Below are 19157 nucleotides of genomic sequence, written 5' to 3'. Positions count from 1 at the left end.
GGAATGGAATGGAATGGAATCGAATGGAAAGGAACGGAATAGAATGGAATGGAATGGAATGGAATGGAATGGAATGGAATGGAATTGAATGGAATAGAATGGAATGCAATGAAATGGAATGGAATCAACCCGAGTAGAATGGAATGGATTGGAATGGAATGGAATGCAATGGAATGGAATGGAATGGAATGGAATGGAATGGAATGGAATGGAATGGAATGGAATGGAATGGAATGGAATGGAATGGAATGAAATGGAATGGAATGGAATGGAATGGAATCAACCCGAGTAGAACGGAATGGAATGGAATGGAATGGAATGGCATTCAAAGAAATGGAATGGAATGGAATGGAATGGAATGGAGTGGAATCAACCCGAGTAGAACGGAATGGAATGGAATGGAATGGAATGGAATGGCATGGAATGGAATGGAATGGAATGAAATGGAATGGAATGGAATGGAACGGAATGGAATGGAATGGAATCGAATGGAATCGAATGGAATCGAATGGAATGGAGTGGAATAGAATGGAATCAACCCGAGTAGAAAGGAATGGAATGGAACGGAACGGAATGGAACGGAACGGAAAAGAATGGAATGGAGTGAAATGGAATGGAATCGAATGGAATCGAATGGAACCGAATGGAATGGAATGGAAGGGAATGGAATGGAATGGAATGGAATGGAATGGAATCAACCCGAGTAGAATGGAATGGATAGGAATGGAATGGAATGGAATGGAATGGAATGGAATGCAATCGAATGGAATCGAATGGAATCGAATTGAATGGAATGGAATGGAATGGAATCAACCCGAGTAGAACGGAATGGAATGGAATGGAATGGAATGGAATGGAATGGAATGGAACGGAATGGAATGGAATGGAATGGAATTCAATGGAATAGAATGGAATGGAATGGAATGGAATGGAATGGAATGGAATGGAATGGAATGGAATGGAATCGAATGGAATCGAATGGAATCCAATGGAATGGAATGGAATAGAATGGAATCAACCCGAGTAGAAAGGAATGGAATGGAATGGAATGGAATGGAATGGAATGGAATGGAATGGAATGGAATGGAATGGAATGAAATGGAAAGGAATGGAATGGAATCGAATGGAATGGACTGGAATGAAATGGAAAGGAATGGAATAGACTGGAATGGAATGGAATGGAATCAACGCGAGTAGAATGGAATGGATTGGAATGGAATGGAAAGGAATCAAATGGAATCAAATGGAACCGAATGGAATGGAATGGAAGGGAATGGAATGGAATGGAATGGAATGGAATGGAATGGAATGGAATGGAATGGAAACAACCCTAGTAGAATGGAATGGATTGGAATGGAATGGAATATAATTTAATGTAATGGAATGGAATCGAATGGAATAGAATGGAATGGAATGGAATGGAATGGAATGGAATGGAATGGAATGGAATGGAATCAACCCGAGTAGAACGGAATGGAATGGAAAGGAATGGAATGGAATGGAATGGAATGGAATGGAATGGAATGGAATTCAATGGAATGGAATGGAATGGAATGGAATGGAATGGAATCAACCCGAGTAGAATGGAATGGAATGGAATGGAATGGAATGGAATGGAATGGAATGGAATGGAATGGAATGGAGTTGAGTGGAGTGGAATGGAATGGAATGGAATGGAATGGAATGGAATTCAATGGAATAGAATGGAATGGAATGGAATGGAATGGAATCAACTCGAGTAGAAAGGAATGGAATGGAATGGAATGGAATGCAATGGAATGGAATGGAATGGAATGCAATGAAATGGAATGGAATGGAATCGAATGGAATGGACTGGAATGAAATGGAATGGAATGGAATGGAATGGAATGGAATGGAATGGAATGGAATGGAATCAACCCGGGTAGAACGGAATGGAATGGAATGGAATGGAATGGAATGGAATGGAATGGAATGGAATGGAATGGAATCAACCCGAGTAGAATGGAATGGAATGCAATGGAATGGAATGGAATGGAATTCAATGGAATGGAATTCAATGGAATAGAATGGAATGGAATGGAATGGAATGGAATGGAATGGAATGAACCCGAGTAGAACGGAATGGAATGGAAAGGAATTAAATGGAATGGAATGGAATGGAATGGAATGGAATCGAATGGAATGGAATGGAATGGAATGGAATGGAATGGAATGGAATGGAATCGAATGGAATGGAATGGAATGGAATGGAATGGAATGGAATGGAATGGAATGGAATGGAATGGAATGGAATGGAATGGAATGGAATGGAATCAACCCGACTAGATTGGAATGGATTGGAATGGAATGAAATGGAATGGAATGGAATTCAACGGAAAAAATGAAATGGAATGGAATGGAATGGAATGGAATGGAATGGAATCGAATGGTATCGAATGGAATCGAATGGAATGGAGTGGAATAGAATGGAATCAACCCCAGTAGAATGGAATGGAATGGTACGGAACGGAACGGAACGGAACGGAACGGAACGGAATGGAATGGAGTGAAATGGAATGGAATCGAAAGGAATCGAACGGAACCGAATGGAATGGAAAGAAGGGAACGGAATGGAATGGAATGGAAAGGAATGGAATGGAATCAACCCGAGTAGAATGGAATGGATTGGAATTGAATGGAATGGAATGGAATGGAATGGAATGGAATGGAATGGAATTCAATAGAATAGAATGGAATGGAATGGAATGGAATGGAATGGAATGGAATCGAATGGAATCGATTGGAATCGAATGGAATGGAGTGGAATAGAATGGAATCAACCCGAATAGAAAGGAACGGAATGGAACAGAACGGAACGGAATGGAATGGAGTGAAATGGAATGGAATCGAATGGAATCGAAAGGAACCGAATGGAATGGAATGGAAGGGAATGGAAGGGAATTGAATGGAATGGAATGGAATGGAATCAACCCGAGTAGAATGGAATGGATTGGAATGGAATGGAATGGAATGGAATGGAATGGAATGGAATGGAATGGAATGGAATGGAATGGAATTCAATGGAATGGAATGGAATGGAATGGAATCAACCCGAGTAGAACGGAAAGGAATGGAATGGAATGTAATCGAATGGAATGGAATGGAATGGAATGGAATGGAATCAACCCGAGTAGAACGGAATGGAATGGAATGGAATGGAATGGAATGGAATGGAATGGAATGGAATGGAATGGAATGGAATGGAATGGAATTCAATGGAATATAATGGAATGGAATGGAATGGAATGGAATGGAATGGAATGGAATCAACCCGAGTAGAACGGAATGGAATGGAACGGAAAGTAATGGAATGGAATGGAATGGAATGGAATGGAATGGAATCGAATGGAATCGAATGGAATCGAATGGAATCGAATGGAATGGAATGCAATGGAATGGAATGGAATGGAATCGAATGGAATGGAACGGAATGGAATGGAATGGAATGGAATCGAATGGAATGGAATTGAATGGAATTGAATGGAATAGAATGGAATGCAATGAAATGGAATGGAATCAACCCGAGTAGAATGGAATGGATTGGAATGGAATGGAATGCAATGGAATGGAATGGAATGGAATGGAATGGAATGGAATGGAATGGAATCGAATGGAATGGAATGTAATGGAATGGAATGGAATGGAATGGAATGGAATGGAATCAACCCGAGTAGAACGGAATGGAATGGAATTGAATGGAATGGCATTCAAAGAAATGGAATGGAATGGAATGGAATGGAATGGAGTGGAATCAACCCGAGTAGAACGGAATGGAATGGAATGGAATGGAATAGAATGGCATGGAATGGAATGGAATGGAATGAAATGGAATGGAATGGAATGGAACGGAATGGAATGGAATGGAATCGAATGGAATGGAGTGGAATAGAATGGAATCAACCCGAGTAGAAAGGAATGGAATGGAACGGAACGGAATGGAACGGAACGGAAAGGAATGGAATGGAGTGAAATGGAATGGAATCGAATGGAATCGAATGGAACCGAATGGAATGGAATGGAAGGGAATGGAATGGAATGGAATGGAATGGAATGGAATCAACCCGAGTAGAATGGAATGGATTGGAATGGAATGGAATGGAATGGAATGGAATGGAATGCAATCGAATGGAATCGAATGGAATCGAATTGAATGGAATGGAATGGAATGGAATCAACCCGAGTAGAACGGAACGGAATGGAATGGAATGGAATGGAATGGAATGGAATGGAACGGAATGGAATGGAATGGAATGGAATGGAATGGAATTCAATGGAATAGAATGGAATGGAATGGAATTGAATGGAATGGAATGGAATTGAATGGAATGGAATGGAATGGAATCGAATGGAATGGAATTGAAAGGAATGGAATGGAATGGAATCGAATGGAATCGAATGGAATCGAATGGAATGGAATGGAATAGAATGGAATCAACCCGAGTAGAAAGGAATGGAATGGAATGGAATGGAATGGAATGGAATGGAATGGAATGGAATGAAATGGAAAGGAATGGAATGGAATCGAATGGAATGGACTGGAATGAAATGGAAAGGAATGGAATAGACTGGAATGGAATGGAATGGAATCAACGCGAGTAGAATGGAATGGATTGGAATGGAATGGAAAGGAATCGAATGGAATCAAATGGAACCGAATGGAATGGAATGGAAGGGAATGGAATGGAATGGAATGGAATGGAATGGAATGGAATGGAATGGAATGGAATGGAATGGAAACAACCCTAGTAGAATGGAATGGATTGGAATGGAATGGAATATAATGTAATGGAATGGAATGGAATCGAATGGAATAGAATGGAATCGAATGGAAAGGAATGGAATGGAATGGAATGGAATCAACCTGAGTAGAACGGAATGGAATGGAATGGAATGGAATGGAATGGAATGGAATGGAATGGAATGGAATGGAATGGAATTCAATGGAATGGAATGGAATGGAATGGAATGGAATGGAATGGAATCAACCCGAGTAGAATGGAATGGAATGGAATGGAATGGAATGGAATGGAATGGAATGGAATGGAATGGAATGGAATGGAATGGAGTGGAGTGGAGTGGAATGGAATGGAATGGAATGGAATGGAATGGAATTCAATGGAATAGAATGGAATGGAATGGAATGGAATGGAATCAACTCGAGTAGAAAGGAATGGAATGGAATGGAATGGAATGGAATGGAATGGAATGGAATCGAATGGAATGGAATGGAATGGAATGGAATCGAATGGAATCGAACGGAATGGAATGGAATGGAATGGAATGGAATGGAATGGAATGGAATGGAATCAACCCGAGTAGAACGGAACGGAATGGAATGGAATGGAATGGAATTGAATGGAATGGAAAGGAATGGAATGGAATTCAATGGAATATAATGGAATGGAATGGAATGGAATGGAATGGAATGGAATGGAATGGAATGGAATGGAATGGAATCAACCCGAGTAGAACGGAATGGAATGGAATGGAAGGGAATGGAATGGAATGGAATGGAATGGAATGGAATGGAATCGAATGGAATCGAATGGAATGGAATGGAATAGAATGGAATCAACCCGAGTAGAAAGGAATGGAATGGAATGGAATGGAATGGAATGGAATGGAATGGAATGGAATGGAATGGAATGGAATGAAATGGAAAGGAATGGAATGGAATCGAATGGAATGGACTGGAATGAAATGGAAAGGAATGGAATAGACTGGAATGGAATGGAATGGAATCAACGCGAGTAGAATGGAATGGATTGGAATGGAATGGAAAGGAATCGAATGGAATCAAATGGAACCGAATGGAATGGAATGGAAGGGAATGGAATGGAATGGAATGGAATGGAATGGAATGGAATGGAATGGAATGGAATGGAATGGAAACAACCCTAGTAGAATGGAATGGATTGGAATGGAATGGAATATAATGTAATGGAATGGAATGGAATCGAATGGAATAGAATGGAATCGAATGGAAAGGAATGGAATGGAATGGAATGGAATCAACCTGAGTAGAACGGAATGGAATGGAATGGAATGGAATGGAATGGAATGGAATGGAATGGAATGGAATGGAATGGAATGGAATGGAATTCAATGGAATGGAATGGAATGGAATGGAATGGAATGGAATGGAATCAACCCGAGTAGAATGGAATGGAATGGAATGGAATGGAATGGAATGGAATGGAATGGAATGGAATGGAATGGAATGGAGTGGAGTGGAGTGGAATGGAATGAAATGGAATGGAATGGAATGGAATTCAATGGAATAGAATGGAATGGAATGGAATGGAATGGAATCAACTCGAGTAGAAAGGAATGGAATGGAATGGAATGGAATGGAATGGAATGGAATGGAATCGAATGGAATGGAATGGAATGGAATGGAATCGAATGGAATCGAACGGAATGGAATGGAATGGAATGTAATCGAATGGAATGGAATGGAATGGAATGGAATGGAATCAACCCGAGTAGAACGGAATGGAATGGAATGGAATGGAATGGAATGGAATGGAATGGAATGGAATGGAATGGAATGGAATGGAATGGAATTCAATGGAATATAATGGAATGGAATGGAATGGAATGGAATGGAATGGAATGGAATCAACCCGAGTAGAACGGAATGGAATGGAACGGAAAGTAATGGAATGGAATGGAATGGAATGGAATGGAATGGAATCGAATGGAATCGAATGGAATCGAATGGAATCGAATGGAATGGAATGCAATGGAATGGAATGGAATGGAATCGAATGGAATGGAACGGAATGGAATGGAATGGAATGGAATCGAATGGAATGGAATTGAATGGAATTGAATGGAATAGAATGGAATGCAATGAAATGGAATGGAATCAACCCGAGTAGAATGGAATGGATTGGAATGGAATGGAATGCAATGGAATGGAATGGAATGGAATGGAATGGAATGGAATGGAATGGAATCGAATGGAATGGAATGTAATGGAATGGAATGGAATGGAATGGAATGGAATGGAATCAACCCGAGTAGAACGGAATGGAATGGAATTGAATGGAATGGCATTCAAAGAAATGGAATGGAATGGAATGGAATGGAATGGAGTGGAATCAACCCGAGTAGAACGGAATGGAATGGAATGGAATGGAATAGAATGGCATGGAATGGAATGGAATGGAATGAAATGGAATGGAATGGAATGGAACGGAATGGAATGGAATGGAATCGAATGGAATGGAGTGGAATAGAATGGAATCAACCCGAGTAGAAAGGAATGGAATGGAACGGAACGGAATGGAACGGAACGGAAAGGAATGGAATGGAGTGAAATGGAATGGAATCGAATGGAATCGAATGGAACCGAATGGAATGGAATGGAAGGGAATGGAATGGAATGGAATGGAATGGAATGGAATCAACCCGAGTAGAATGGAATGGATTGGAATGGAATGGAATGGAATGGAATGGAATGGAATGCAATCGAATGGAATCGAATGGAATCGAATTGAATGGAATGGAATGGAATGGAATCAACCCGAGTAGAACGGAACGGAATGGAATGGAATGGAATGGAATGGAATGGAATGGAACGGAATGGAATGGAATGGAATGGAATGGAATGGAATTCAATGGAATAGAATGGAATGGAATGGAATTGAATGGAATGGAATGGAATTGAATGGAATGGAATGGAATGGAATCGAATGGAATGGAATTGAAAGGAATGGAATGGAATGGAATCGAATGGAATCGAATGGAATCGAATGGAATGGAATGGAATAGAATGGAATCAACCCGAGTAGAAAGGAATGGAATGGAATGGAATGGAATGGAATGGAATGGAATGGAATGGAATGGAATGAAATGGAAAGGAATGGAATGGAATCGAATGGAATGGACTGGAATGAAATGGAAAGGAATGGAATAGACTGGAATGGAATGGAATGGAATCAACGCGAGTAGAATGGAATGGATTGGAATGGAATGGAAAGGAATCGAATGGAATCAAATGGAACCGAATGGAATGGAATGGAAGGGAATGGAATGGAATGGAATGGAATGGAATGGAATGGAATGGAATGGAATGGAATGGAATGGAAACAACCCTAGTAGAATGGAATGGATTGGAATGGAATGGAATATAATGTAATGGAATGGAATGGAATCGAATGGAATAGAATGGAATCGAATGGAAAGGAATGGAATGGAATGGAATGGAATCAACCTGAGTAGAACGGAATGGAATGGAATGGAATGGAATGGAATGGAATGGAATGGAATGGAATGGAATGGAATGGAATGGAATTCAATGGAATGGAATGGAATGGAATGGAATGGAATGGAATGGAATCAACCCGAGTAGAATGGAATGGAATGGAATGGAATGGAATGGAATGGAATGGAATGGAATGGAATGGAATGGAATGGAATGGAGTGGAGTGGAGTGGAATGGAATGGAATGGAATGGAATGGAATGGAATTCAATGGAATAGAATGGAATGGAATGGAATGGAATGGAATCAACTCGAGTAGAAAGGAATGGAATGGAATGGAATGGAATGGAATGGAATGGAATGGAATCGAATGGAATGGAATGGAATGGAATGGAATCGAATGGAATCGAACGGAATGGAATGGAATGGAATGGAATGGAATGGAATGGAATGGAATGGAATCAACCCGAGTAGAACGGAACGGAATGGAATGGAATGGAATGGAATTGAATGGAATGGAAAGGAATGGAATGGAATTCAATGGAATATAATGGAATGGAATGGAATGGAATGGAATGGAATGGAATGGAATGGAATGGAATGGAATGGAATGGAATCAACCCGAGTAGAACGGAATGGAATGGAATGGAAGGGAATGGAATGGAATGGAATGGAATGGAATGGAATGGAATCGAATGGAATCGAATGGAATGGAATGGAATAGAATGGAATCAACCCGAGTAGAAAGGAATGGAATGGAATGGAATGGAATGGAATGGAATGGAATGGAATGGAATGGAATGGAATGGAATGGAATGAAATGGAAAGGAATGGAATGGAATCGAATGGAATGGACTGGAATGAAATGGAAAGGAATGGAATAGACTGGAATGGAATGGAATGGAATCAACGCGAGTAGAATGGAATGGATTGGAATGGAATGGAAAGGAATCGAATGGAATCAAATGGAACCGAATGGAATGGAATGGAAGGGAATGGAATGGAATGGAATGGAATGGAATGGAATGGAATGGAATGGAATGGAATGGAATGGAAACAACCCTAGTAGAATGGAATGGATTGGAATGGAATGGAATATAATGTAATGGAATGGAATGGAATCGAATGGAATAGAATGGAATCGAATGGAAAGGAATGGAATGGAATGGAATGGAATCAACCTGAGTAGAACGGAATGGAATGGAATGGAATGGAATGGAATGGAATGGAATGGAATGGAATGGAATGGAATGGAATGGAATGGAATTCAATGGAATGGAATGGAATGGAATGGAATGGAATGGAATGGAATCAACCCGAGTAGAATGGAATGGAATGGAATGGAATGGAATGGAATGGAATGGAATGGAATGGAATGGAATGGAATGGAGTGGAGTGGAGTGGAATGGAATGAAATGGAATGGAATGGAATGGAATTCAATGGAATAGAATGGAATGGAATGGAATGGAATGGAATCAACTCGAGTAGAAAGGAATGGAATGGAATGGAATGGAATGGAATGGAATGGAATGGAATCGAATGGAATGGAATGGAATGGAATGGAATCGAATGGAATCGAACGGAATGGAATGGAATGGAATGGAATGGAATGGAATGGAATGGAATGGAATCAACCCGAGTAGAACGGAACGGAATGGAATGGAATGGAATGGAATAGAATGGAATCGGATGGAATGGAGTGGAATGGAATGGAATGGAATGGAATGGAATGGAATGGAATGGAATGGAATGGAATGGAATGGAATGGAATGGAATGGAATCAACCCGAGTAGAACGGAATGGAATGGAATGGAAGGGAATGGAATGGAATGGAATGGAATGGAATGGAATGGAATCGAATGGAATCGAATGGAATCGAATGGAATGGAACGGAATGGAATGGAATGGAATGGAATGGAATGGAATGGAATGGAGTGGAATGGAATTCAACGGAATAGAATGGAATGGAATGAAATGGAATGGAATCAACCCGAGTAGAATGGAATGGATTGTAATGGAATGGAATGGAATGGAATGGAATGGAATGGAATCGAATGGAATGGAATGGAATTGAATGGAATGGAATGGAATGGAATGGAATGGAATGGAATCAACCCGAGTAGAACGGAATGGAATGGAATGGAATAGAATGGAAAGGAATGGAATGGAATGGAATGGAATTCAATGGAATGGAATTGAATGGAATGGAAGGGAATAGAATCAACCCGAGTAGAACGGAATGGAATGGAATGGAATGGAATGGAATGGAATGGAATGGAATGGAATGGAATGGAATGGAATGGAATGGAATGGAATTCAATGGAATAGAATGGAATGGAATGGAATGGAATGGAATCAACCCGAGTAGAATGGAATGGATTGGAATGGAATGGAATGGAATTGAATGGAATGGAATGGAATGGAAAGGAATGGAATCAACCCGAGTAGAACGGAATGGAATGGAATGCAATGGAATGGAATGGAATTCAAAGAAATGGAATGGAATGGAATGGAATATAATGGAATGGAATCAACCCGAGTAGAACGGAATGGAATGGAATGGAATGGAATGGAATGGAATGGAATGGCATGGAATGGAATGGAATGGAATGGAATGGCATGGAATGGAATGGAATGGAATGAAATGGAATGGAATGGAATGGAATGGAATGGAATGGAATGGAATGGAATGGAATGGAATGGAATGGAATCGAATGGAATCGAATGGAATGGAGTGGAATAGAATGGAATCAACCCGAGTAGAAAGGAATGGAATGGAACGGAACGGAATGGAACGGAACGGAAAGGAATGGAATGGAGTGAAATGGAATGGAATCGAATGGAATAGAATGGAACCAAATGGAATGGAATGGAATGGAATGGAATGGAATGGAATGGAATCAACCCGAGTAGAATGGAATGGATAGGAATGGAATGGAATGGAATGGAATGGAATGGAATGGAATGGAATGGAATGGAATGGAATGGAATGGAATCGAATGGAATCGAATGGAATCGAATGGAATGGAATGGAATGGAATGGAATCAACCCGAGTAGAACGGAATGGAATGGAATGGAATGGAATGGAATGGAATGGAATGCAATGGAATGGAATGGAATGGAATGGAATGGAATGGAATGGAATGGAATTCAATGGAATGGAATGGAATGGAATGGAATGGAATGGAATGGAATGGAATGGAATGGAATCTAATGGACTCGAATGGAATCGAATGGAATGGAATGGAATAGAATGGAATCAACCCGAGTAGAAAGGAATGGAATGGAATGGAATGGAATGGAATGGAATGGAATGGAATGGAATGGAATGCAATGAAATGGAAAGGAATCGAATGGAATCGAATGGAACCGAATGGAATGGAATGGAAGGGAATAGAATGGAATGGAATGGAATGGAATGGAATGGAATCAACCCGAGTAGAATGGAATGGATTGGAATGGAATGGAATATAATGTAATGGAATGGAATGGAATCGAATGGAATCGAATGGAATCGAATGGAATGTAATGGAATGGAATGGAATGGAATGGAATGGAATCAACCCGAGTAGAACGGAATGGAATGGAATGGAATGGAATGGAATGGAATGGAATGGAATGGAATGGAATGGAATGGAATGGAATCAACCCGAGTAGAACGGAATGGAATGGAATGGAATGGAATGGAATGGAATGGAATGGAATGGAATGGAATGGAATGGAATGGAATCAACCCGAGTAGAACGGAATGGAATGGAATGGAATGGAATGGAATGGAATGGAATGGAATGGAATGGAATGGAATGGAATGGAATGGAATGGAATTCAATGGAATATAATGGAATGGAATGGAATGGAATGGAATGGAATGGAATGGAATGGAATGGAATGGAATGGAATCAACCTTAGTAGAACGGAATGGATTGGAATGGAAAGGAATGGAATGGAATGGAATGGAATGGAATGGAATGGAATGGAATGGAATGGAATCGAATGGAATCGAATGGAATCGAATGGAATGGAATGCAATGGAATGGAATGGAATGGAATCGAATGGAATGGAACGGAATGGAATGGAGTGGAATGGAATGGAATGGAATGGAATGGAATGGAATGGAATGGAATTGAATGGAATAGAATGGAATGCAATGAAATGGAATGGAATCAATCGAAATAGAACGGAACGGAACGGAACGGAACGGAACGGAATGGAATGGAGTGAAATGGAATGGAATCAAATGGAATCGAATGGAACCGAATGGAATGGAATGGAAGGGAATGGAACGCAATGGAATGGAATGGAATGGAATGGAATCAACCCGAGTAGAATGGACTGGACTGGAATGGAATGGAATGGAATGGAATGGAATGGAATGGAATGGAATGGAATGGAATGGAATGGAATGGAATGGAATGGAATCAACCCGAGTAGAACGGAATGGAATGGAATGGAATGGAATGGAATGGAATGGAATCAACCCGAGTAGAACGGAATGGAATGGAAAGGAATGGAATGGAATGGAATGGAATGGAATGGAATGGAATTCTGTGGAATAGAATGGAATGGAATGGAATGGAATTCTGTGGAATAGAATGGAATGGAATGGAATCGAATGGAATGGAATGGAATGGAATGGAATGGAATGGAATCAACCCGAGTAGAACGGAATGGATTGGAATGGAAAGGAATGGAATGGAATGGAATGGAATGAACGGAATGGAATGGAATGGAATGGAATCGAATGGAATCGAATGGAATCGAATGGAATGGAACGGAATGGAATGGAATGGAATGGAATCGAATGGAATGGAATGGAATGGAATGGAATCGAATGGAATCGAATGGAATGGAATGGAATGGAATGGAATGGAATGGAATGGAATGGAATCAACCCGAGTAGAACGGAATGGAATGGAATGGAATGGAATGGAATGGAATGGAATGGAATGGAATGGAATGGAATGGAATGGAATTCAATGGAATATAATGGAATGGAATGGAATGGAATGGAATGGAATGGAATGGAATGGAATGGAATGGAATGGAATGGAATGGAAGGGAATAGAATCAACCCGAGTAGAACGGAATGGAATGGAATGGAATGGAATGGAATGGAATGGAATGGAATGGAATTCAATGGAATAGAATGGAATGGAATGGATTGGAATGGAATCAACCCGAGTAGAATGGAATGGATTGGAATGGAATGGAATGGAATGGAATGGAATGGAATGGAATGGAATGGAATGGAATGGAAAGGAATGGAATCAACCCGAGTAGAACGGAATGGAATGGAATGGAATTCAAAGAAATGGAATGGAATGGAATGGAATATAATGGAATGGAATCAACCCGAGTAGAACGGAATGGAATGGAATGGAATGGAATGGAATGGAATGGAATGGAATGGAATGGAATGGAATGGAATGGCATGGAATGGAATGGAATGGAATGGAATGGCATGGCATGGCATGGAATGGAATGGAATGGAATGGAATGGAATGGAATGGAATGGAATGGAATCGAATGGAATCGAATGGAATCGAATGGAATGGAGTGCAATAGAATGGAATCAACCCGAGTAGAAAGGAATGGAATGGAACGGAACGGAATGGAACGGAACGGAAAGGAATGGAATGGAGTGAAATGGAATGGAATCGAATGGAATCGAATGGAACCGAATGGAATGGAATGGAAGGGAATGGAATGGAATGGAATGGAGTGGAATGGAATCAACCCGAATAGAATGGAATGGATTGGAATGGAATGGAATGGAATGGAATAGAATGGAATGGAATGGAATCGAATGGAATCGAATGGAATGGAATGGAATGGAATGGAATGGAATGGAATGGAATCAACCCGAGTAGTACGGAATGGAATGGAATGGAATGGAATGGAATGGAATGGAATGGAATGGAATGGAATGGAATTCAATGGAATGGAATGGAATGGAATGGAATGGAATGGAATGGAATGGAATGGAATGGAATCTAATGGAATCGAAAGGAATCGAATGGAATGGAATGGAATAGAATGGAATCAACCCGAGTAGAAAGGAATGGAATGGAATGGAATGGAATGGAATGGAATGGAATGGAATGGAATGGAATGGAATGGAATGCAATGAAAAGGAAAGGAATGGAATGGAATCGAATGGAATGGACTGGAATGAAATGGAAAGGAATGGAATAGACTGGAATGGAATGGAATGGAATCAACCCGAGTAGAATGGAATGGATTGGAATGGAATGGAATGGAATCGAATGGAATCGAATGGAACCGAATGGAATGGAATGGAAGGGAATGGAATGGAATGGAATGGAATGGAATCAACCCGAGTAGAATGGAATGGATTGGAATGGAATGGAATATAATGTAATGGAATGGAATGGAATCGAATGGAATCGAATGGAATCGAATGGAATGGAATGGAATGGAATCGAATGGAATCGAATGGAATGGAATGGAATGGAATGGAATGGAATGGAATGGAATCAACCCGAGTAGAACGGAATGGAATGGAATGGAATGGAATGGAATGGAATGGAATGGAATGGAATGGAATGGAATGGAATGGAATTCAATGGAATAGAATGGAATGGAATGGAATGGAATGGAATCAACCCGAGTAGAATGGAATGGATTGGAATGGAATGGAATGGAATGGAATGGAATGGAATGGAATGGAATGGAATGGAATGGAATCAACCCGAGTAGAATGGAATGGATTGGAATGGAATGGAATGGAATGGAATGGAATGGAATGGAATGGAAAGGAATGGAATCAACCCGAGTAGAACGGAAAGGAATGGAATGGAATGGAATGGAATTCAAAGAAATGGAATGGAATGGAATGGAATATAATGGAATGGAATCAACCCGAGTAGAACGGAATGGAAAGGAATGGAATGGAATGGAATGGAATGGAATGGAATGGCATGGAATGGAATGGAATGGAATGGAATGGCATGGAATGGAATGGAATGGAATGAAATGGAATGGAATGGAATGGAATGGAATGGAATGGAATGGAATGGAATCGAATGGAATCGAATGGAATCGAAAGGAATCGAATGGAATGGAGTGGAATAGAATGGAATCAACCCGAGTAGAAAGGAATGGAATGGAACGGAACGGAATGGAACGGAATGGAAAGGAATGGAATGGAGTGAAATGGAATGGAATCGAATGGAATCGAATGGAACCGAATGGAATGGAATGGAAGGGAATGGAATGGAATGGAATGGAATGGAATGGAATCAACCCGAGTAGAATGGAATGGATAGGAATGGAATGGAATGGAATGGAATGGAATGGAATGGAATGGAATGGAATGGAATGGAATTGAATGGAATGGAATGGAATGGAATGGAATTCCATGGAATGGAATGAAATGGAATGGAATGGAATGGAATGGAATGGAATGGAATTCCATGGAATGGAATGAAATGGAATGGAATGGAATGGAATTCCATGGAATGGAATGAAATGGAATGGAATGGAATGGAATGGAATGGAATGGAATCTAATGGAATCGAATGGAATCGAATGGAATGGAATGGAATAGAATGGAATCAACCCGAGTAGAAAGGAATGGAATGGAATGGAATGGAATGGAATGGAATGGAATGGAATGGAATGGAATGGAGTGCAATGAAATGGAAAGGAATGGAATGGAATCGAATGGAATGGACTGGAATGAAATGGAAAGGAATGGAATAGACTGGAATGGAATGGAATGGAATCAACCCGAGTAGAATGGAATGGATTGGAATGGAATGGAATGGAATCGAATGGAATCGAATGGAACCGAATGGAATGGAATGGAAGGGAATGGAATGGAATGGAATGGAATGGAATGGAATCAACCCGAGTAGAATGCAATGGATTGGAATGGAATGGAATATAATGTAATGGAATGGAATGGAATCGAATGGAATCGAATGGAATCGAATGGAATGTAATGTAATGGAATGGAATGGAATGGAATGGAATCAACCCGAGTAGAACGGAATGGAATGGAATGGAATGGAATGGAATGGAATGGAATGGAATGGAATGGAATGGAATGGAATGGAATTCAATGGAATGGAATGGAATGGAATGGAATGGAATGGAATGGAATGGAATGGAATCAACCCGAGTAGAACGGAATGGAATGGAATGGAATGGAATGGAATGGATTGGAATGGAATGGAATCAACCCGAGTAGAACGGAATGGAATGGAATGGAATGGAATGGAATGGAATGGAATGGAATGGAATGGAATGGAATGGAATGGAATGGAATGGAATGGAATTCAATGGAATTCAATGGAATATAATGGAATGGAATGGAATGGAATGGAATGGAATGGAATGGAATGGAATGGAATGGAATGGAATGGAATCAACCCGAGTAGAACGGAATGGAATGGAATGGAAAGGAATGGAATGGAATGGAATGGAATGGAATGGAATGGAATGGAATGGAATCGAATGGAATCGAATGGAATCGAATGGAATGGAATGCAATGGAATGGAATGGAATGGAATCGAATGGAATGGAACGGAATGGAATGGAATGGAATGGATTGGAATGGAATGGAATGGAATGGAATGGAATGGAATGGAATAGAATGGAATGCAATGAAATGGAATGGAATCAACCCGAATAGAACGGAACGGAACGGAACGGGACGGAACGGAACGGAATGGAATGGAGTGAAATGGAATGGAATCAAATGGAATCGAATGGAACCGAATGGAATGGAATGGAAGGGAATGGAATGCAATGGAATGGAATGGAATGGAATGGAATCAACCCGAGTAGAATGGAATGGACTGGAATGGAATGGAATGGAATGGAATGGAATCGAATGGAACGGAACGGAATGGAATGGAATGGAATGGAATGGAATGGAATGGAATGGAATGGAATGGAATGGAATTCAATGGAATAGAATGGAATGGAATGAAATGGAATGGAATCAACCCGAGTAGAATGGAATGGATTGTAATGGAATGGAATGGAATGGAAGTGAATGGAATGGAATGGAATGGAATGGAATGGAATGGAATCGAATAGAATGGAATGGAATGGAATGGAATGGAATGGAGTGGAATGGAATGGAATGGAATGGAATGGAATGGAATGGAATCAACCCGAGTAGAACGGAATGGAATGGAATGGAATAGAATGGAAAGGAATGGAATGGAATGGAATGGAATTCAATGGAATGGAATGGAATGGAATGGAAGGGAATAGAATCAACCCGAGTAGAACGGAATGGAATGGAATGGAATGGAATGGAATGGAATGGAATTCAATGGAATAGAATGGAATGGAATGGAATGGAATGGAATCAACCCGACTAGAATGGAATGGATTGGAATGGAATGGAATGGAATGGAATGGAATGGAATGGAATGGAAAGGAATGGAATCAACCCGAGTAGAACGGAATGGAATGGAATGGAATGGAATGGAATGGAATGGAATGGAATGGCATGGAATGGAATTGAATGGAATGGAATGGCATGGAATGGAATGGAATGGAATGGAATGGAATGGAATGGAATGGAATGGAATGGAATGGAATGGAATCGAATGGAATCGAATGGAATGGAGTGGAATAGAATGGAATCAACCCGAGTAGAAAGGAATGGAATGGAACGGAACGGAATGGAACGGAACGGAAAGGAATGGAATGGAGTGAAATGGAATGGAATCGAATGAAATCGAATGGAACCGAATGGAATGGAATGGAAGGGAATGGAATGGAATGGAATGGAATCTAATGGAATCGAATGGCATCGAATGGAATGGGATGGAATAGAATGGAATGAACCCGAGTAGAAAGGAATGGAATGGAATGGAATGGAATGGAATGGAATGGAATGGAATGGAATGGAATGCAATGAAATGGAAAGGAATGGAATGGAATCGAATGGAATGGACTGGAATGAAATGGAAAGGAATGGAATAGACTGGAATGGAATGGAATGGAATCAACCCGAGTAGAATGGAATGGATTGGAATGGAATGGAATGGAATCGAATGGAATCGAATGGAACCGAATGGAATGGAATGGAAGGGAATGGAATAGAATGGAATGGAATGGAATGGAATCAACCCGAGTAGAATGGAATGGATTGGAATGGAATGGAATATAATGTAATGGAATGGAATGGAATCGAATGGAATCGAATGGAATCGAATGGAATGGAATGGAATGGAATGGAATGGAATGGAATCAACCCGAGTAGAACGGAATGGAATGGAATGGAATGGAATGGAATGGAATGGAATGGAATGGAATGGAATGGAATGGAATCAACCCTAGTAGAACCGAATGGAATGGAATGGAATGGAATGGAATGGAATGGAATGGAATGGAATGGAATGGAATGGAATCAACCCGAGTAGAACGGAATGGAATGGAATGGAATGGAATGGAATGGAATGGAATGGAATGGAATGGAATGGAATGGAATTCAATGGAATATAATGGAATGGAATGGAATGGAATGGAATGGAATGGAATGGAATGGAATCAACCCGAATAGACTGGAGTGGATTGGAATGGAATGGAATGGAATTGAATGGAATTCAGTGGAATAGAATGAAATGGAATGGAATGGAATGGAATGGAATGGAATGGAATCGAATGGAATCGGATGGAATGGAGTGGAATGGAATGGAATGGAATGGAATGGGATGGAATGGAGTGGAATGGAATGGAATGGAATAGAATGGAATGGAATCAACCCGAGTAGAACGGAACGGAATGGAAAGGAATGGAATGGAATGGAATGGAATGGAATGGAATGGCATGGAATGGAATTGAATGGAATGGAATGGCATGGAATGGAATGGAATGGAATGGAATGGAATGGAATGGAATGGAATGGAATCGAATGGAATCGAATGGAATCGAAT

Source organism: Gorilla gorilla, chromosome 15, assembly GCF_029281585.2.
Source record: "Gorilla gorilla gorilla isolate KB3781 chromosome 15, NHGRI_mGorGor1-v2.1_pri, whole genome shotgun sequence".
Lineage (NCBI taxonomy): Eukaryota > Metazoa > Chordata > Mammalia > Primates > Hominidae > Gorilla > Gorilla gorilla.
This window is presented reverse-complemented; position numbering follows the sequence as displayed.